The following is a 3,069-nucleotide window of genomic DNA, read 5'->3' on the forward strand; positions in this document are numbered from 1 at the left end:
ATTGTGAGAGAAATCATGCAATAGCTGTAAAGCATAACTACTGAATCAACCTTTCTTCCCAATTTTTTGATTATCTTTTATTAGAGTGGCTAGCATTTACAGCTATAAACAGCAGCGTGTGTATATTCCCTGGAGTTTTCTGGAAATCTGTTCTGCTTTCCGGTTCCTCCTCATCTTAAAGTAGTAAACGACACATCTCTGTTTCCTTCCTGCGAGCTTCTAACGCTCTAACCTTATTAAGCAGCTCACTGATGCTAGAAACAGCCAACGTTGAGTTTTCCTTCAGTAACGGCTTCCCCACCGAAGGTTGTGGTTACGTCTTGTAAATCGGTGGATTATCTCGGTCATAAACGATGCGATTTTATGTCCCTAATCCATTTAGAAACACTTGAAAGTAACTTAAAGGGATGAAATTAAAAATGTTTTGCACTTCCTGATCAAGGTATGATGTTGATCATTGACATAAAGATGTTTTTTAGGCCTTTCTGTTATTATCATGGCCTTCGTTTTTCTCTGATAGATGCTTCGGTTACAGTTACTGTTGGGGCGTTTAAATGTTGTTCCATGCTGACCATCAGATAAATAATCATGTTGTTCACTTTTCTAGTAATAAATGCACATATTGTCTCCTTATTTTGAGGCCAAGGCTGTAAATCACAGTTAATAACAAGCAATGCTAAGGACGTCCGTTCTTAGAGAGCAGCTTCACAAAATGCCAAGACTATGGCCCAAAGAGGTCTGTATGCTTCCATATGTTGGACGTCTATTGCCTTGTCTTTGCAAACTGTGCCTCATGTTCTGTTTTGGGTCTCGACTTGAAAGACGTTCATAGTGTGGAAAAAGCTCTTTACACACATATTAAGCAAAGTCGAGGAAATAAAATGTGATAAATTTGATAAACCTGTATATGTTGCTCTATATTTTATACTGAATGTGATATTTGCATTGTTTTAAAGCTCATCACTTGTTCACCGTTTTTGTGAAGTGTGGTATTTTTGTCAAAGACGGCAGTGGCAGAACTGGTTTGAACTAGTTCACATCAGTGATCAATGTTTTAGTTGGCGTGTAGCTGCAAGTACAACTGAAGCAAATTTCAAAGGCAATATAATTTACATCATGAAAATAAAAATGTTGTTTATATCACTGCCTGCACTCTTGCTTTTTTAAAATTGTTTTAATAATCCTGCAAACTTTGAGGTCGGTTCCTTGAAAAAGTATACATACCCTTTAATAGCTTCCACCTAATTTTAAGTAATCCTCATCTTTTTGCATACCCAAATGGAAAAGCAAATAACTAAGGAACTATAAGCCTAAATTACACATGTGATATATCATTTGAAAGCTAAAACCTTCAAGTTCCTGAAAACACAAATGAAAATAGTTTGACTAAAACACAAGTCATGTTCAGGTTTGAACTGCATCAGTTACGGCATAGCGGTAACAAAGACATGCTTGACAATGCACTGCATAGTTGCACCATATATATTTAATGCTCTGAATTTCCCATATCAGCACATTTTTTTTGCACCTTGTTTTTTTTTTCTCCCACACTTTACATTTGATCAGTGCTGGAAATGTAAGAGCTGTACAAAACAAAATTTTGTTTTGTACAGCTCTGTGTTAACCTGACTCCGCCAGATGGATTTGCTCCGCATATCCATCTGGAAATCTTCAGTTGAAGTAATTTTGGGAAGGGGCGAAAATACTGGTTAGCTGATTGGCCTATGTTGGTGATAGACGGGCCAAATAAACCAATCAGATCAACAAGCATATGACGTACTAACAGAGCGACGACGAAAACACAACCACAAGCCAGGCTACTCTTGCGAAACCAGTCGGGAGAAGAGCAAAAACATCTTTTCCTCTGAGAAAAGCCTCCAGAGCAGTGTTTTGCTCTTCTTTCAGTGAAGAAATACTCTGTAATTCCGATAAAACTTGCCCGATAGCCACGCTAACGCTAGTTTCATCGGCTGAAGCCACCATGTTCTTTAGACTGAACTGTCGCGCTTCTCGTTGCGTCACACCTCAACCCGCCTCAAAGCCAACGCTGATTGGACGTTCGTTTGGTGAACGGCTCCAAATTTTCTTCAACGGAGAGTCTCCAGACTGATCTGCGAGTGAAATCTTGCGAGATCAGGATGGTCTCACGAGGCTAACTCTGTGTGCAAAATGACAAAAGTTTTATAGCCCCATTTACACTTCCCTCTCAAAACCGATCTGTGCAAAATTTGGACACAGACAGTGACGATCTACGGTACTACTGCTCTCTAGGGGCAAACAAGCAAATCAACATGGCCGCGCCCGTACAATTCAAGAAGTTATGTTTTATCATTGGGATATTTCATTGGTTGCAGAGAGTCGGGTACTATACTGTCTCCATAGTCTGACTTTAAAGAGATGACGGTGTGTGCTCATGCGCTCTTTGTTATCTGAGAACTGAGCCAGAACTGAACTAGCTCATCAATATGGCTCGGCGCTGTTCAGTTCCGACTCAGTTCTCAGATAAAGTGCATGAGCAGAATGAGTAATCCTTACAGTCAGCCTCTGTAATCATCAAACTTCAGACACTCAGACACATAAAAATCCTAGCTTCCCTACAGTGCCACACAATTTCCAGTGATGATTCTACTTGGCTTCTGCAAGCCCTGATTAGACTATCGTTTGTCGTACCCACTTCCCTAAAGCAGACTCTGTCAAGTAAATTCACCAAAGGCTGCCTTCTTCGCCTTTATCTCTGCAAACAAGGCCATATCACAATAACAAAACCCAACTTCCTGAATGTTAGGGTTGCCACCATGTTGGTTTGCTCATTTACCTTGTAAAGTTTTGGAGAAACTAATAGAGGCATTTCTTGCAAGAAAAAGGTACAAATTTATTTTACGTCCTTAGACAGAGAGAAAAGCTCTGACTGGGGCAAGTTCAGTACATACATTTATACCTTACAAAATCCCAACACAATTTCTCTCCCATGGAACTACCCCACCCCTGCATACAAAGAACTTTCCCACACAAACATTTGGAGGAAAAACAAATTCAGTTCATCAAGGTCATTCCCACTTAGGTTAATAT

This window comes from Cyprinodon variegatus, unplaced genomic scaffold (assembly GCF_000732505.1).
Source record: "Cyprinodon variegatus isolate N-32 unplaced genomic scaffold, C_variegatus-1.0 Scaffold625, whole genome shotgun sequence".
NCBI lineage: Eukaryota > Metazoa > Chordata > Actinopteri > Cyprinodontiformes > Cyprinodontidae > Cyprinodon > Cyprinodon variegatus.